This window comes from Heterocephalus glaber, unplaced genomic scaffold (assembly GCF_053883595.1).
Source record: "Heterocephalus glaber isolate CG9 unplaced genomic scaffold, H.glaber_assembly_v1.0 deba00001689, whole genome shotgun sequence".
Taxonomy (NCBI): Eukaryota; Metazoa; Chordata; class Mammalia; order Rodentia; family Bathyergidae; genus Heterocephalus; species Heterocephalus glaber.
The window spans coordinates 13,613,811-13,632,935 of record NW_028258414.1 but is presented as its reverse complement, the minus strand read 5'-3'; the positions used below and the strand labels follow the sequence as shown (position 1 = coordinate 13,632,935).

General features: G+C 40.1%; 1 protein-coding gene across 1 annotated transcript in view; it reads right to left on the bottom strand.

Annotated features, from left to right (window-relative positions):
- Nucleotides 1-19,125, bottom strand: part of Arih1 (ariadne RBR E3 ubiquitin protein ligase 1) — an 89,506-nt gene that overhangs the window by 55,938 nt on the left and 14,443 nt on the right. The window lies entirely within an intron of this gene.

Genomic DNA, 19,125 nt, shown 5'->3' with positions numbered 1-19,125 from the left:
TCAAAAAGGATCTCTAGATCTCATGTCAGCGCACATACACATAAAGGATCTTTAGAGTTAAGAATGAAGCTCAGCTGTAAGAGTTCTTTATATATTCTGCCCATAGGTTATATGCATTGTAAATATGGTCTGTTTAAGGACTTTTCATTTTAACAATGTCATTTAAAGTTCTAAATTTTGATGGAATCTCATTTATCAAATTTTTTCTTTTATACATCATGTTTTTTGTATCCTAGGTAGTTCTTGCCTACCCTAAATTCATAAACATTTTCCCTTATAATTTCTTCTTAAAGTTTTATACTTTTAGGCTTTCATATTTAGGTTCATAGATCCTTTCCAGTTATTTTTATGTATGGAAATAAAGGGTTGAGGTTGACTTTTTATATACGGATACCAGGTGTTCTAGTGCCATTTGCTGAAAACACTATCTTTTCCTTTGCTCTTGAATTGAGTTTATGTTCTATAAAATGTTAATGTTAAATAATCTTTCAAAACTCAGGGGACCATATATGTGTGGTTCTATTTCTAGACTGTTTTATTCCAATGATCCATATGTCTTTCCTTACACCAACACTGCCTTGATTACTGTAGTTTTAGAGGAAGTCTTAAAATTAGGTACTAAACGTCTTCCAACACTATTTTACTTTCTTTTTCTTTTTACTTTTCTAGGTCCTTTGTGCTCCTACATAACTTTTAAATTTCAATATCCAATTCTTCATTTATGGCAAGTATACACAGACCTGAATTTTTTTATATATCTTGTGTTTTTCTAATCCTGCTAAATTCTAATACAAGTTCTAATACAGGGGCTCCTAGAGATTTCTTAGTATTTTCTCTGTAGATGATCATTTCATCTACATATAAAGATTTTGCTTCCACCTTGCCAATCCTATTCTAATTGTCTTTTTGTTGCCAGACTATTTTGGTTTAGGCCTATGTTTCAAAGTTTAATGGACAGATGAAGAGTAGGCATATTTGCCCTTGTTCTCCACCTTAGGGAGAAAGCATTGTATCTTCTCCATTCATATAAGGCGTTCTCACTGGAAGTATGGAGTACATGTCTTTGATCTGCTGAGAAGGTTCTGTTCTACTTCTAGTCTCCTGATAGCTTTTACCATGAACAGCTATAGAATTTAGTCCAATACTTTTTCTCCAACTAGTGACAGGATCATATGGCTTTTTCCTTTCCTCTGTTAAAATGATGACACTTAATGGGGGTGGATCTTCCAATGCTGAAGCAACACTGCCATCCCTATAATAAAACCACTTTCTACATACTGCCAGATCTGACTTCTAATAAGTTTGTTTTGTTAAACAAATTTCTATCTATGTTCATACTTTTTTCTTCTATTATCTTTATCCAGTTTTAGGATTAGCACAATGCTGATTTCCTAAAATGAGGGGAGAAGTGTTCTTTTTTTTTTTTTCTGCTTTAAATGTTTCTCTTTTTTTTTTTCTTTTTTCTTTTTTGGTACCAAGGATCGAACTCAGGTCCTTGCACTTGCGCAGCAGGCGGCGAAACCACTGAGCTAAATCCCCAGCCCTGCTTTACATGTTTGACATAATTTATCGGTTAAAATGTAAACGACCCTGTTGTTGTCATATTGTTACAGAAATCTCGGAAAGAAATATACAGAGACACAGAATTCAGATAAAATAATAAAATTTCTTCTCGCGAGCGGGCGGGACGCCAGAAACCAGTCTGCTGGTCAGTATCCGGGCCCCCTTTGTTCAGCATTTCCTTTTTTATATCCTTTTTAGCCATTATCTCATCCCTAGTGGTCTTTCATATGTAAATACAATTCCAGTTCCTATTTACAAGTCACAGACACAAGATAGGCCATATATATTGTAAATTCACCCTGGCATGGTAACTTTATTAGGTTAATGAAGTTACAAGTTAGAGTCAGATAATCCTCACCTTAAACAAGGAGTTACGGGAAAAGCAAATCTTAAAAGAACACATTACTTATTTTGCTTCTACAACTACCTTAATATTCAATCTATTAAGTTATCTAAAACTTTTCCGTATCAATATAGGTAGGTTTTCAAGCTAGGAATATACTTTAATAGGTGCTATTCAAATTTTATATTTCCTCCAGAGTTAGTTTCATTAATTTGTCTCCCAAGGTACTTCATAGAAGTTGTCAAATTTATTTCAAAACAGATTTTTGTAATATGCTCTCTATATCCTTTTAAATTCTGTAAAATCTGTGGTAATGTCTCCTAGATCTTGATATTGTTATTTTAAAAATGTATAATTGATATTGTGTAATAGGAAGATAAGGTTTGAAGGAGCAGGGGAAGTGGGAGGGGTAGGGGAAAGGAAAGAAGGGAAAAGAAAACATATGAGAAAGGAAAAAAATGGAAACAAAGTCTTTGCAAATAGGGAAGGGTGGAGGGGGTGAAGGGAGGGAAGGGGAAGGGGAAAAAAATAAGAACCAAGATACTCATGTAATGGTACAAGACCCCAATGATGAATGTAACTGTATTTTATACCTAAAATGTACCAATAAACTTAATGGGGGAGAAAAAAAAAAAGAATGAAGCTCAGTGGTACAGCACTTTCCTGGCACGTCTAAAGTCCTTAGTTTGATCCCCAGCACCACTTCTTCCCCCAAGAAAAGTGGACAAGTGAAGGGGAGGAATCAGAGGAGGAAAGGGGAAGAAGGGTAGAATGTGTGGAGAGGGAAGGAGGATTTTGGAAAATGAACATCCCAGGAGAACAGGGCACTGGAGAATCAATAGCACTGAATGAGAGAGCAATTTAAGAGTGCTGCCATGTAGAGATTCCAAGGCTGGCCGTCAACTCCCACTACAGATATTGAGGATCTAACTGTAGGTCCTGGGAATGTTGACAAAGAGGAATCCGTAAGTGTTCCCCATGTGAGGAGAAATGAGATGGACTTACCTGCAACAAGAATTACCTTGGGCTCTTGTGCAGTGATGGGCTTGGGGGTATAAGAGCCTTGGGCCCTGTCAGTCTTTGGCTAGCAGAACAGGTCCCATTTGGTCAGGAGGGAAGGGTGCAAGAGAGGGTGGCCCCACCCTCATTTCCTCATTTTGGAATTGGGACAGTCCATCTTCCACTGGCCTTTTAAGCCCATACATGAGACAGGATTTTGTAGGGGACCACAGATTTGGACACTGTTTTGCCCAGTGCCACACCAAAAGCAAGATCCAGGGGGTTTAGGCTATATAATTTGGGGGGGGGGTTATGGGGATTGAACTCGGGACCTTGAGCTTTTGAGGCATGTGGCGGAACCACTGAGCTAAATCCCCGGCCTTGTTTAGCCTCTTTAGGTAACTGGCTTGGGTGGAGAAGCTGGAGGACAGATTTATTAGAGGCTTCTCTTGTCAAGTTCTCAGTTTTGGTATACTCACAGAAGGCAGTGGTCATGAGATCAGCCATAGGAGTTTAAGAAGTGTCTTTGAATTTTTTGAGTCTTGTCCTGATGCCAGGGGCTGAAAGCTGATGGACATAATGGAGGCCCGGTATAGACCAGTAAGAATGTATTAGATAAGGGCCGAGATTTAGCTCAGTGGTTTTGCCACTGCAAAACCACTGCTTTTTTGCTTGCTGCGGCAAGCGCAAGGACTCGAGTTCCATCCAGTACAAAAACAACAAAAACAACAAGAATGTATTAGATAAAGTCTCAATGTTTTTGTTCCAATCTCTGTGACCAGGCTCATGGCTCCATCTAGGGTCCTGTCTAGGAATAGCAATTGCTCAGGTCCATGATCATTTTGGGTGTGGGCCTTTTAGGTTATATGGGTGGCCATCGCCATTTACTCTGATATTTCCATTTCATTTCTTCCTTTGTTTCCGTTTGAGACAGGTTCTTGCTATGTAGTTCAGTATGGCCTTGACCTCACTCTGCAGCCTAGGCTGGCCTCAAACTTGTGGTCCTCCTCCTGCCTCATCCTCCTGAGTACTGGGATTACAGGCATGCATCATTACAGCTGCCTCAAGATGAAAAAAACTTTTAAAAATTGAACAGTTGGGGGCCGGGGATTTAGCTCAGTGGTGTCATTGCCTGCCTCACAAGGGCAAGGTCCAGAGTTTGATCCCGGGTACCCCACCCCCCAAAAATGAACAGTTGGGCACTGAGGTACATATAATCCCAGGTCCTAGAGACAGAGGCAGGAGGGTTGCAAGCCTGAGCCCAGCCTGGGCATCGAAATGAGACCTGTCTTCAAAAACAAAAACAAAACACTAGGAGTGGCTCAGTGGTATAGCCCTTGCCTAGCATGTGCCAGCTCCTGGGTCTAATTCCTAGTACCACAAAAACAATAATAAAGTCTCCCAGGGCCCTATAAATGTCAACAGAACTTTACATTCAGTGAAAGTATAGTTCGGGAATAAAGACAGACTTTCTCAGACAAAAGAAAAGGAAAAAGACTCAAGACCAGCAGACCTGCACTAAAAAAAAATGCTAAAAGAAGTTCTTAAAGGCAAAAGAGAAGTGATACCAGAGGGAATGACAGGCAAAAGGGAAGAACAACAGCAATGGTAGATAACTGGGTAAATATTATAGCCTGTATTTCTCCTGTTGAGTTTTTGAAAACAAAAAATTCTTGGAAGTCAAAAATTAGAACATGTCCCTGGGTGTGGTGGCACACACCTATAATCCTGGCACTCAGAGGCTGAACGAGGCAGGAGGACTGCCAGAGTTCAAGGGCAGCCTGAACTACACAGTGAGACTGTCAAAAACTGGGGCCAGGGATTTAGCTTAGTGAGGCTGGGCCTGCCTCCCAAGCCAAAGGTCCTGAGTTCAATCTGAGGTACCAAAACAAACAAACAAACAAACAAACAAACAGAATATGTCAAGATGAGAGAGGGTTAAATGTGGATAGATACAGCACATGTGACAACTATAATATAAAGGGTCTTAGAGAAAACCAATATACATAGCTGCAAAGCTTCTATGTTTTAATTCAAGTGGTAAAACATTAACTCTAAACAGAATGTCAATAGTCAGATATTTATATTATGATCCCTAAAGCAATCACCAAAAAAATAAATAAGAACAGATATAGTTAAAACCAACATAGGGCCAAGGATTTAGCTCAGTGGTTCCACCACCTGCCTCACAAGCGCAAGGTCCTGAGTTCAATCCCTGGTACCAAAAAAACAAAACAAACAAACAAAAAAACCAACAGAAAATAAAAATAACCCAAAAGGCAGAAAAAGGAGGTAAAAACAAGATCAAAATCCAATGACATCAATAATTACATTAAATGTAAATGCTCAAAGCAAATCATTTAAAAGACAAATTGACATCTTAGTTGTTTATTTTTCTAAATTTTTTTTTTTTGGTACCAGGGATCAAACTCAGGACCTTGCGCTTGCAAGGCAGGTGGCGGAACCACTGAGCTAAATCCCTGGCCCTGACATCTTAGTTTTAAAGTACAAATGATATGCTGTCCATAAAGGTCCCCCTCTCTCCCTTTTGGTTTTTTGAGACAGGGTCTCACCATGCAGTCCAGGCTGGTCTAGAACTCACTATGTAGCTCAGGCTGGCCTCGAACTTGAGGCAATCCTCTTGCCTCAGCCTTCCAAGTGCTGGGATTATAGGCGTGCATCCACCCAGCTAAAAACCCATTTTTAATGTAGTAATATGTACAGATTAAAGAACAGAAAAATCCTATGAACACTAATGAAGTGAAGCTGCAGTGGCTGTATCAGACAAAACAAAATTCAGAACCAGGAAAATTACCAATGATTTTTTAAAAATACTCACAATGGTAAATTCACCAAGCGACCATAATTGTTTTTTTGTTTTGTTTTGTTTTGTTTTGTTTTGAGACAGAGTCTTGCTGTTCAGGCTGGCCCTGAACTATGTAGCCCAGGCTAGCCTAGAACTTAAAGCAATCCTCCTGCCTCTGCCTCCTGAGTACTGGGATTTCAGGTATGCGCCACCACACCCAGCTCACAATTGTACCTGCATGTCTCCAACAACAAAGTTGCACAATATAGCAAACACTGATGTGATAGATGACCATGTATCTGTGCTGAAAATGCCATGGATCTATAAAAATAATTCCTAGAACTAATGAATGAGTGTAGCAAGGTCTCAAGCACAAGGCCATAACAAGATCAGATATGTTTTTACACAGTAATAGTAAATAACTGAAAATCAAAAAATTTAAAGTACCGCTCACAACAGTACCAAAATATGAAATATTTTTACATACAAATTTAAGTGAGCTGGAGTGTAGCTCAATGACATAACGTTTGCCTAGCAAATTTAACAAAGTCATTGGGCACAGTGGCACACGCCTGTAATCCCAGCATATGAGAGGCTAAGGCAAGAGGATCACCATGAATTCAATGCCAGCCTGAACTACACAGTGTGACCTTGTCTCAAAAAACAAAACAAAATAGCTACAACAACAACAAAAAACAAATTTAACAAAGTATGTGAAGGATCTGTACACTAAAAACTGCCAGATACTGATAAAACAAACACCTGAATAAGATTTAGATGAAGATTTGTAGACTGAGACAGCAGACTTGTAGACTGTAGAAGATTTGTAGACAAGATTAAAGGGCTAATTCTTCCCATTCATTACCAATCAAAATTCTAGTAGGATTTTTTCCTTGATATCAAAGTGATTCTAAAATTTATATAGACTAACAAAGGAACTATAATAGACAAATTTTGAAAAAAAAAGATCATCTGGCTACTAGAAACTTCATAGTATTGGCAAAAGGACAGATACAAAAATCAAAAAGAATGCAAACCAGAAAAGAATCCACATAGGGCCAGGGATGTAGTTCAGTGATGCCTTTCAATCCCTGGTATGGGGGGGCGGGGGGAATCAATCCACATAAACATTAAATTATTTTTTATGAAGGTGATAAAACAGTTCAATGAGGAGGAAAACAGCCTTTTCAATAAAAGTACTGCAATAATTAAGAGATCTATACTTTTTGTTTGTTTTGGTACCGGGGATCGAACTCGGGTCCTTGCACTTTCATAGCAGGTGGCGAAACCACTGAGCTAAATCCCTGGCCCAAAAGATCCACATTAAAAACTTTTTTTTTTTTTTTGGTTTTTGGAGACAGGTTCTCGCTATGTGGTTAGGGCTGGCCTTGAATTCACTAAGAAGCATACGCTGCCCTCAAACTCACAGTAATCCTCCTACCTCAGCCTCCCAAGTGCTGGGATCACAGGTGTGGGCCACGATGCCCAGCCTCAAAGACTTACTTTAACTATACTTCACTCTCTACACAAAATTCATAATGGATTAGGACTACATATAGTCAGGCTACAAAACTTCTAGGAGAAAATCTTTGAGACTTTCGGTTAGATGAACAGACGCCAACACCAAAAACACAACCTTTAAGAGAAAACTGAAATTGGAAATTGGAGATCATCAAAGTAAAAGGATACTGTTAAGAGAATGGAAAGACAGAGTAGCAGAAAGTATCTGCAAAGCAAAGAATCTGTATCCAGAATGTATGTATTTTAAAAATCTCTTAAAACCTAGCAACATAACAAAAACCGAATTAAGAATGAGATAGCAGGGCCAGGGATTTAGCTCAGTGGTTTTGCTTCCTGCTGCGCAAGTGCAAGGACCCACGTTGGATCCCTGGTACCAAAAAAAAAGAAAAGAAAAGAAAAGAATGAGTTAACAGGGCTGGGGATTTAGCTCAGTGGTGCTGCCACCTGCCTGCAAGCACAAGGTCCTGAGTTCATTCCCCGGTACCAAAAAAAAGGGAATGAGTATGATTCCATTTATATTGAACCCTTGACTTACAAACTCAATTTGTTCCCGAGGGCTGGTTATAACTCAAGTTGGTCGATTGAGGAATCAGGCTCCTACACAGCCTTCAAAGTCTCTCTCCTGCCCGGGGACTTAGCTCAGTGGTTTTACTGCCTGCTGCGCAAGCCCAAGGACCTGAGTTCGATCCCTGGTACCAAAAAAAAAAAGTCTTTCTCCTGTATACAGGCACACCTCAGTGTCCTTAGAGAAGACACTGGCCTGGGATTTCTCAATTAACTCCATACATGAAGGAGCGGATGTTGTAATATTCCTTCCAGAACTCTTTAAGGGTTAAATTTGTATCTGAGACTATCTGGAAGCACAAGCAGCCAGCATCTGAGTCATAGCTCAAAACTTTGGTTGTATAAAACTCCGGTCATAACCCAAGTTGTCCATATGTCAGGCTGGTGGTAACTCGAGGATCCACTGTATATGACACAATGTCAATCCATTTGCAGTCAGTGATTAAGAGTGAAGGAAGACAGACTGAACAATCGTGGGAGGAGGAGGGAACTGGGGTGAGGAATCTGTCAGTGAGATGGCAACTTTAGTAAAAGCTTTTGTGAGGATAGTCTGGCAAAAGAGATGAAAATTTTAAATGTATATAACTAGGAGGTAGCAATTTCACTTCTGAAAACCTAACCAGCAAAAATACACACATACAGAAATGTAAGGGGTAAGAATTTTCAGTTACATTATTTGGAAAAAGACTTTTCCATTTCTAAATTTTTCAAAGATTGCCTATAAATTACACTGTTCACCCTTGATTGTATAGGTATTAAAAATGAAAACACAGGGGGCCCAGGATTTAGCTCAGTGGTTTCGTCGCCTGCTGCGCAAGCGCAAGGACCCGAGTTCAATCCCCGATACCAAAAAAAAAAAAGAAAACACAGGGCCAGGGATTTAGCTCAGTGGCACTGTGCCTGCCTCAAAAGCGCACGGTCCTGAATTCGATCCCCCAGTATACCAAAAAGAAAGAAAACACACCTCTGTGTACACTGATGTGGAAGGGTACCCAGGGGATAGCACTGAGTCAAGAAAAGCAAGCTACTGAGCAATACACAGTATTCCCTTTTTCTGTAAAATAAGTAAATGCCTATGATATATTAGGAGCCACAGTAAAAGTTGAGAATACACATTAAGGCTGTTCTTGACAGTTATCATCCTTGAGGACTGGGCAGGATACAGGGTAAAAAGAGGCGGGATCTTCTAACTTCTAAATACATAAACAAGTAAACTATTACTTTTATAATAACTAACCATAAGGGCCGGGGATTTAGCTCAGTGGTTCTGGCACCAGCCTCCCAAGCGCAAGGTCCCGAGTTCGATCCCTGACAACAAAAAATAATAATAACAACTAACCATAAATAGTACATAGCTGAACAGCCTTGCTACTGAGACTGAGCCCCATAAAACTGCAGCCACCTGAGAGTATTTCAGAAATGCAGAATCCTAGGTCCCAATTCCTATCTACTGACTTCATTTCCAAACCCTCAAGCTTCTGGGGTGATCTGCATGCGCTTTAAAGTTTGAGGAGGACCAATATAGTTAAACAGGCTACAGAAGTAACACCACTGTAAGAGTTAAAGCAACTGTAAAAGCTTTCATTTCCAATTATTTTTCAGATTTAACTTGATTCTAAGAAATTACATGTAAATGAGGTACAACTTTTCTTCCCTTTAAAGGTACATATCAATACACCGAGAACTTTACATAAATGGTCAGTAAAAGGCTGTATTAATTAATGCTTAGTCAGTGACATACTACAAAATAAATTCTGGATATATCTGGGTTGTTTTGCTTTGTTTTTTAAGGGGCAGGGGTGTAGAGACAACGTCTCATTATGTAATTCGGGCTGGTCTTGAACTCACTATGTAGCCCAGGCTGGCCTCAACTCACGGCGGTCCTCCCTCCTGCCTCAGCCTCCGAGTGCTGGGATTGCAGACATTCGCCACCATGCACTGGATATATCTGAATTCTGGATATATCTGAATTCACACAGTACCATCTAAAAAGGGAGTAGTATCTTGTCACCATAAAATGTTCTTGAGTTTGGTCAATCAGGATTCAGTAGATGGAATAGAAACCACTAGATACTTCCAGTAAATGGGAAGTTAATAAAAAGAATGAATCGATTAATTATTGGAAAGGCTGAAAGAATGGGGAATAAGGCTATGTGTTCAGGAGTAATTACCAGAACACTACAGAACTGCAGTCACCAATGGAACCATAAATTCAAGAATATATGGCAGATAACTGTGATCCAAGGATTAGAAAGCCAAAATAAGGAAGTCATCACTGCTACAAATGCCTGTACAGATTCAAAATACTGGGGAATGTATACAATGACACAAGAATTTGGCTGCTGCTTTTACCACAAAAGCCTCTTTAACTCAGGATGCTGGAAAACACTGTTCTGTACAGCAGGCTTCCCAGCCTGGTAGTGCAGACAACTGAAAGAGAAAACTCACAAGATACCTAGATGGCTTAAAGCTAACAAGCATTTTTGAAGAATTTACAACTAAACAATCCTAATCACCAAAAAGTTCCCAGTTTTGAGTGTTTACTTCTATGCTTCCCTAGGAAAAAGGAACAGAAAAAGAGAAAAGGTTGAGGATAACATTCTTGGGAGAGCTCTCCCTTAAGGATGCGTCTCACAGTGCTTTCATTTTCTATGCTTAGAGACAATTTAAAACAAAATTACACCAGACCCAGTAGCACACACCTAAAATTCCAGCAGCTGGGAGGATGAGGCAAGGAGATCAAAATACCTAGTCCTGCCAAAAATAAAGGAGCCAGGCCAGGCACAGAGGCTTCCCAGCACTCCAGAGGCTAAGGCAGGATGGTCACCCAAAGTTCAAGCACAGCCTGAGCTATACAGTAAGACTCTGCCTTGAAAAAAAATAAGTTTAAAATGCTTAGAGATAACGCTCAGCCAGAGGGTTGCACAGCATGCACAGAGCCCTGAGTTCCATCCTAGGAAAGTACTACCAAATAAATATAAGTAAATAAAAATAACTAATATAAAACTAGGGCTGTAGCTCAGTGAGCAGCCCTGGGCTTAATCTCCACCACCAATAACATAACAATACTCTCCAAGCCTCATTAGCTATCTGTAACCTTCCAGCAACTCCATGACACTATGAAAGTTTGCTGAAGTAAACACTTGAACTACAAAAGTAATCCTGATATATACCAACACTTATGCACCCTTCCAACAACCCCTTGTAGATTTACAATTCTTCAACGGTCCTTTACACTTTTCCTTTTGGTACTCGGGAATTGAACCTAGGGCCCACACACTGAGCTACAACCTAAGCCCTTTTCTTATTATGTATTTTGAGACAGAGTCTCACTAAGCCGCTAAATCGTTGTCCTCCTGCTTCAGCTTCCCAAAGTGCTGTGATCACAGGTGTGCACCACCATGCCCAGCTTGTACAAGTATCTTAAAAAGGAAGTTACTCCCTTCTATGTCACCCAAATTTGGAATGTCATAAAAACTTCACCTCTACAAAATGTCATGAATTTAGTCATTGTTTAATAACATGTTTCTACAAATGGAAGGATGGATCCTATCGATACATAATGATTTTTTCTGTGAAAACTTAATTCCACATGGTGGGGGGGCAGGATATATTTATATAAACAGAAACAAAATGTAAGGTAAATTTTTACATCAGAAACACAAACGTCAGATATTAAATAGCATTTCCATGCTATTTTTATTTGGAAAGTCACCTCCAACATACCCAGAACCAGGTAATTCTAAACTACCCTGGCACCGTAAGACCAATATATCAACCACATGCTACTATAAACTTTAACAATAACTAAACAAATATTTTCTTTTTTTTTTTTCCTTTTTTGGCACCAGGGCTTGAACTCCGGTCCTTGGCTTGCGAGGCAGGCAGTGGAACCACTGAGCTAAATCCCCGGCCTAAACAAATATTTTCTTAAACAGTATCTTTCTTTCCCTTCCCATCATAGCAATCCAAACATCTACTGAGAAGATGGAAGAATCCTGGGCATGGTGGTACACACCTGGGATCCAGCACTAGGGAAGCAGAAGCAGGAAGATCACCATGAGTTCTAGGCCAGCCTGGACTACATAGTAAGACCCTGTCTAAAACACAATATCAACCAAAAAGTAGAATTCTGATTAGCAATTCACTGACTACTTCTTACTCATACTGCTTATTTAATAAGTGTTAAGGGTTTAAATAAATTTGTTACTTTTAAAACAAATCCATGGGTGTGGTGGCACACACCTGTAATCCCCGCACTCAGAAGGCTGAGGCTGGGGGATCACAAGTTCAAGGCCAGAGCCTGGCTCACAAAACAACAACAAAAAAAGCTATGGGCAAATAAGATTTGGTTATGACCACAAGAAAAGGATTTTGATAAAGTACATCTACCACAAAGTGGGATTTTCAAAGACAGAGGGGAAAAAGAAGAGGAAAGTGATAATGTCAAAAGATGATGGAAGAGGGCCAAGGATGCAGCTCAGCAGCACAGCGCCTGCCGGGCAAGCATGAGGTCCCAAGTTCAATTCCCAATACAAAAAAAAAGTTATAATCCAATCATTAACCCTTACTGAAGCTGGTCCCACACACCTGTAAGTAATCCCTCCATTCTAGGAATATGAGGATCACTAGGTTGAGCCCAACCTGGGCAACTAGGCAACTTAGCAAGAACCTGACTCAAAATAGAAAAGAGGCTTGAGAACATAGATCAGTGTGAAGGCCCTGGATTCCCCAGCCAAAGAGGGGGAAAAAAATAAATAAAACTTTTTCATTTATTACCTCAGTTATGTATTACTTCCCCCCCCCCAATAAAGTGGAGAAATTTGTAAAACTACAATAGCCATGATACGGTAAGAACTCATTAAGAAAATGTGCAAAGGAGATGAAAAGGCATCAGAGAAATGTCAAACAGAACCACCAAGTAATATTTCCTTTATCAGACTAATAAAAATTTGAAGATTCTTAATAGCTAACAGCTAGGGTGTAGAAAAAGTGATAGTTCAAATATTACTTGCTTAAAGACAAATTCACAACACTTTTGGAAAACATCCAACCTCATTTTAAACTGTAAGAAGCAGTAAATAGGCTGGGCATGATGGCACACACCTGTAATCCCAGCACTCAGGAGGCTGAGGCAGGAGGATGACCACGAGTTTAAGGCCTGCCTGAGCTACATCAAAGGACCCTGTCTCAAAAAAAAAAGAAGAAAAATAGAAGATATATGATAAATGTCCAACAACAAACAGGGAAAACAAACTGATACGGATGTATGAGAAAACACTATGAAGCTGTTAAATCCACAGTGTACTGCTGGAGGAAAGACTAGCAACTTAGGCAATTAAAGTAGAATTGGAGCAGGAAGTGAGAATAAGCACAAATATGACTCATCATTTTCCTCCTAAATAAAACATTTCAGTTGTAGATTTAAGTTTATTGACATAAGAAAGCACTGTTTTTAAAAAATCAAATCACAGGCCAGGGATGTAGCTCAGTGGCGCCGCGGCTGCCTCAAAAGTGCAAGGTCCTGAGTTCAATCCCCAGTGCTAAATAAAAAAAAATATCAAATAACTCAGCAATTATTTAGATCTAGTTCAGTCTTGCTAAGACTTTTCAATATCCTATTGTAACACTTGATTCAAAATGCTTGTACTATAGTATACTGCGAAACTCTACTTCAAAATGTTTCCGTATTGGGAGAGACAGCAGACTAAGGCTCCTCAGTCAAGTACAGTCCATGGAGTTTTTGGGGCACTCACTCACTACCTTCTGAGCCAAATACAGGCTGTGGACACCTAAGATCTTAGATTTTTTTGTCATCTTAAAATCCCAGAAATCTTCACTGCCCAAACTTTTATCTGCCTTTTCATTTGGAAAGTCTTTAGAAACACAGTATTAACCTATCAAGAAAAATAACATTAGCACCTAATTTTTAGAAGCAAAACAGAGCAAAGAAAATGATGCAAATATCTGTATCATTCAGCTCTTTAGTCCCTCACTTCAGTCAATATTAACAAGCAACCTAACATTTATAACATAAACCTCCTATATCTTTGTTTTTGAATGTTTGTACCGTATAACTTAACATTATTTGGCTTCTGTTGTTTTGCAATGCTGGAGACCAAACTAAAGGCCTTGAACATGCTAGGTAAGTACTCCACACTGAGCTATGTACACTCCTGGCCCTAGTTGAAGCTGTTAAAACTTATCTGTAATTTAGGTTTTAGAATTCAATATAAAAATGCTACTGCTCTCCCATATTAACTAGTATTTTTAAAAAGAAAAAAAGCAACAATAGCAGCAAGAATTATCATTGTACATGCTATCATGTAGCAAGTAAATGGATACAAATATTTAAGTAAATGGTTCAAATGTTTAAACAGAAATCTTTAAACTTCCTTATAGTAAAGAACAACCTAGAAGCCGGGCATGGTGGTACATGCCTGTAACCCAGCTACTCAGGAGGCTGAGGCAGGAGGATCACAACTTCAAGACCAGTATGGACAATTCAGCAACAGCCTGTATCAAAATACAATTAAAACAAAAAAGTGCTAGGGATGCAGCTCAGTGGCAGAGCACTTGCCTAGTATGCACAAGGGGCTACATTCAATCTCCAGTGCGGCAGGGGTAGAGTTTTTCATCAAAATATCCCAGAATCAGAAATATAGCCAGGCATGGTGGCACACACCTGTAAACTCAGCACTCTGTAAAGCTGAAGCACAGGCATCGTAAGTTCAAGCTTAACGTGGGCAGCTTGACTGTGACTGTGAAACTGCCTCAAAATAAAAAATAAAAACTGGGAGGGCTGGGGATTTAGCTCAGTGGTTCCGCCACCTGCCTTCCAAGCTCAAGGTCCCAAATTCGATCCCCAGTACCAAAAAAACCCAAAAAAACCCCAAAATTAGGCTGGAGAACAGCTCAGTGGTAGAGTTCTTGCCTAGCATGCATGAGGCCTGGGGTTGAACCTCTAGCATCATTTACCAGTCTGTCAAAGGTGCACATCAGAACAATTCTCCTCTGAGGATGCACAAAATGAAGTGTGCCTTAAAGAATGAGGCACACGCTGCCCATGTGTGTGTGTCAGAGTGTGGTGTCTAATGTCCTTCCAAAACTTGTCTTCCAAGTGATTCTGTCCTACCTTTGCTGCAGCTGCCCGCCTGTCCTTGCATCACTGAATTCATACTTCTGGAAGTACCCAATATGCACTGTAACAGACAGATGGACAGATCAATGGGCCACAGCGGCAAAGGCCAGAAAGACTTGATAAATACTCAAATCAAGGCATACTGGGGGAAGGGGGGCAGAAGACAACACACCTTCCTATACTCTGTAGGAAGTACCTGGACTTGGTGTTCACAACCTTCCCATGCACATACTCCAAGATAAACTATTCTTTTTTTGGTATCGGGGCTCAAACTCGGGACCTTGCGCTTACAAGGTAGGCAGCAGCACCACTGAGCTACATCACCGGCCTAAACTATTCTAGATTACGTATTATTTCCTTCTTACAAGTACAGTAAAGTAGTAACACTGCAACAGGCCAAATAAATTCATCAATATTTTTATACCACCAATAGGGCAGGGGATAGGGCCGGGGATTTACCGCAGTGGTTGCGCTGCCTGCCTCGCAAGCGCAAGCTCCTGAGTTCGATCCCTGGTACCAAAAAAAAAAAAAAGAGGACAGGGGATGTAGCTCAGTGGCACAGCACCTGCCTGGCAAGCGTGAGGCCCTGAGTTTGATTCCTAGTACCAAAAAAAAAAAAATCCTATACCACTAATGGTCAACAAATTCAGAAGGCATATTTGTAACTCTATCAGTTCCTTCAAATAGTGGTGGCTCCTCCATACACAATAATCTGTTAATCTATCACATCCATGAAGACGTTCCACACAAAATTAGAATAGCAATTAATTATTACATGCAGAAAACTTCTGCTGTAACACTGTCTGTGTAATTACAGTATAGGTGGAATCACTGAATAAAACTCATTATTTCAGCATTTTACCATTCTACCTTTTTCTTACTATATAAAAGTGATTGTGAACACCACATCCAAATAAGCCAATTCCGGGGCCTTAAAATACATAAGCCGAGGGGCCGGGGATTTAGCTCAGTGGTTTCGCTGCCTGCTGTGCAAGCGCAAGGACCCAAGTTCGATCCCCAGTACCAAAAAAAAAAAAAAAAACATAAGCTGAGTGTGGTGGCACATACCTGTAATCCCAGCACCTGGGGGGCTGAAGCATGAAGATCACTGTAAGTTCAAGGCCAGCCTGAACTACAGTGAGACCCTGTCTCAAAAATAAATATACAGGAGGGCCGGGGATTTAGCCCAGTGGTTTCGCCGGCTGCTGCACATGCGCAAGGACCCGAGTTCGATCCCCGATACCAAAAAAAAAATATATATATATATATGTGCATGGGCCGGGGATTTAGCTCAGTGGCACCGTGCCTGCCTCACAAGTGCAAGGTCCTGAGTTCAATCCATGATACCAAATAAATGAATATATATACACACACACACACACATACATGTATATGTATATACTGTGTGTGTGTGTGTGTGTGTGTTTTTAAAAACTGGGTTGGGGTTATAGCTCAGTGATAGAGCATTTGCTTAGAAAGCATGAAGCCCTCAGTTTAAGACCCAAAACTGGCAAAAAAAAGTTAATAGTATGTATGTATAAACACAACATATACACATAAAAATAACTCCATTGAGGACAATTATCATATTATATAACTATCAGTTGAGTTTTTTTCCTTACCAGTAATCAAACTCAGGGCCTTGAGCTCTCGAGGCAGGCACGGTACCACTAAGCTAAATCCCCGGCCCACTATCATCAGTATTTTAAAAATCTAGGTAGAGTTCTCCTGCAATTTCAAACTGATTCAAATGAGTAATCACACCTCAAGAAGCAACTACAAGTTAATTTTAAAACTTTAATACCTAAAAATGTTAGGGTAAGCCAGTGTTATACTTTGGCAGAGAAATCTTTAAAGACATTACCCAAATAACCTGTCTCACTTGCCTTCACCAAAAGCTCACATTTATGCAAAAGCAATTTTAATTTAATCAAATATTTTATTTTGCATACACCTAAAATACAACAGAAGCTGGGCATTGTACATATACCTATAATCCTAGCATTTAGAACACTGAGGCAGGAGGATCTCAAGATTGAGGCCAGTCTGGTCTACACAGCAAGACCCTATCTCAAAAAAATACAAATAAAAAAGATCCATATTATACGTTTTAAGAAAGGAAAAACGTTTCCCCTTCTACGTCCAGAGAATCTTAACCATCTATTCAATTCTTATTATTGAACTTATCAAAAATTTCAGCCATTAAAAAAAAAACAGCCTTGATAACCAAATGCAATGCATGATTCCTGACTAAAAGAAAAAAAAAAGGGTATTAAGAGATATATTGGAGCCAGGCATAGTAGCACATGCCTATAATCCCCACATGCTGGGAGGATGAGGCAAGAGGATCCCAGCCTGGACAACTTGGTGAGACACTCTCAAAATAAAAAAGGTCTGGCGGTGCAGCTTATTGTGAAAGCCCTAGATTCAATCCTCAGTACCACAGCGAGGGGTGAAAAAAAAAAAGGAATTTACATGTGGTATACCTATATCTAGCTACATATCTGTATAGATAAAATTTTTTTATTATGGCAGTAGTAAGGATCGATTGAACAACCCAGTGTCTTTGCACTGAGCTATATCCATAGGCCTTTTTATCATTTTTTTTTTTTTTGTACCGGGGATCAAACTTGGGTCCTTGCGCAGCAGGCGGCAAAACCACTAAGCTAAATCCCCAGCCCAGACTGGACTCAAAATCAGGATCCTCTTGCCTCAGCCTCCCAGAGTGGTAGGATTACAGGTTTTTGACACCCTGCCTGGCTAGCTGTTATTTTTATGACAATGCTGAGATATAATTCATATATCATAAAATTAACTCTCAAAGTGGTTCAGTGGTTTTGATTATACTCCCAGTTGTGTCAATCATTAATTTTAGAACATTTCATCACTCTAAAAAAGAAACCCTATCCTTACTAGCTGGCATTCCTCATTCTCCCATGCAGCATGTGGCAGCTACTTTTGGTGACTCCATGGACTTACCCATTGTGAGTAGAAGGCAACTGGTAGAAGGCAAGCTGGAAATGAACTTAGATCTCTATACCATAGGCTTAATTAATTACTACATTATTCTGTCTCATCTTACACTGATGCACCATTTCTCACTAATTTATTTCCCGATGTGAATGCACTCCTTCATCTGTTTGAGCCTTGCTAACCTCACCACTCCCTTCTTGCCTGAATTACTCTCACAAGGCTTCTCATCCTCCTCCCACTTTCCTACTCACCTGTTCTCATTTATACCCTAAACGGTCGGCAGAGTAGTCTTTCTCAACACTGATTCCATTTTGCCGTAAAAGCATAAAGTTGTTGCACATAGCCTTAAGGGGTACGTATATCTCAATAGTGCTAGTTGGGGGGCCGGGGATTTAGCTCAGTGGTTCCGCTGCCTGCTTCCCAAGCCCAAGGTCCCAAGTTCAATCCATGACACCAAAAAAAAAAAAATAGCGCTGCCCTAAAACCCTTTTAAAAATTATCACAGCTGGGCATGGTAGTGGATGCCTGTAATCCCAGCACTAGGGAGGCTGAGGCAGGAAGACCTCAGCCAGCTTGAGGCCACCCTAAGGTACACAGTGAGACCCTGTCTCAAAAACAGATTTAAAAAGGGGCCGGGGATTTAGCTCAGTGGTTTTGCCCTGCTGCACAAGCGCAAGGACCTGAGTTCAATCCCCAGTACCAAAAAAAAAAAAATAGATTAAAAAAAAAAAGAAGAAAGAAAACGCACAGGACTACAAGCATACATTGCGGGCTTATTTGCCTTATCTGATTCAAGGAAAATTCCAGGTCCCTCCTTGCCTCACTAGCAGGCTTGATGTTGAAATTTTTACACATGTGCCACTCCATCAGCCTCCTCCTCCTTCAGTGCAATCGAGAGCACAGGTTCTCAAACTGAGGTTTTGGGGGCAGCTGTATCAGAGTAACTCAGGAACTTGTGAGAAATGCAAATCTCAGGCCCTACCCTAGATATGCTGAGTCAGAAACTCAGAGACTAACTCTAAATCTTATGTTTAAGACACCTCCCAGTGATGCTGATTGTCACCTGAGTTAGAACCATGGCCTGTAGAATCTGTCAAGTGGCTTTATGAACTACAGTGTTTCTCAAGGGACGGGTACCAGAACACTACTGTACTCAGAATGCTCTTTGGTAGGACAAAGATGGCTTTAAGTTATATTTGGATATTAAAAAAAAAA